Here is a 205-nt window from a genome sequence, read left to right as displayed (position 1 = left end):
GGATATGAGAAAGCGGAAGAGGAGAAGGAGAAGAGGGTGAGAAAGAGAGGAAGAATGATGATGTTGATAAAGAGTAAGAGGGTGAGAAAGTTGTTGAGGTAAAGAAGAGAGCATGAGAATAAAAAAAATTGATAGGGACATCAATTTTCATTTACTACATCAGACTATCTGTTAATACAAAAAAAATCATTAATTAAATGGTTAC

The sequence above is a fragment of the Penaeus monodon genome, chromosome 28, assembly GCF_015228065.2.
Source record: "Penaeus monodon isolate SGIC_2016 chromosome 28, NSTDA_Pmon_1, whole genome shotgun sequence".
Classification (NCBI taxonomy): domain Eukaryota; kingdom Metazoa; phylum Arthropoda; class Malacostraca; order Decapoda; family Penaeidae; genus Penaeus; species Penaeus monodon.
This window is presented reverse-complemented; position numbering follows the sequence as displayed.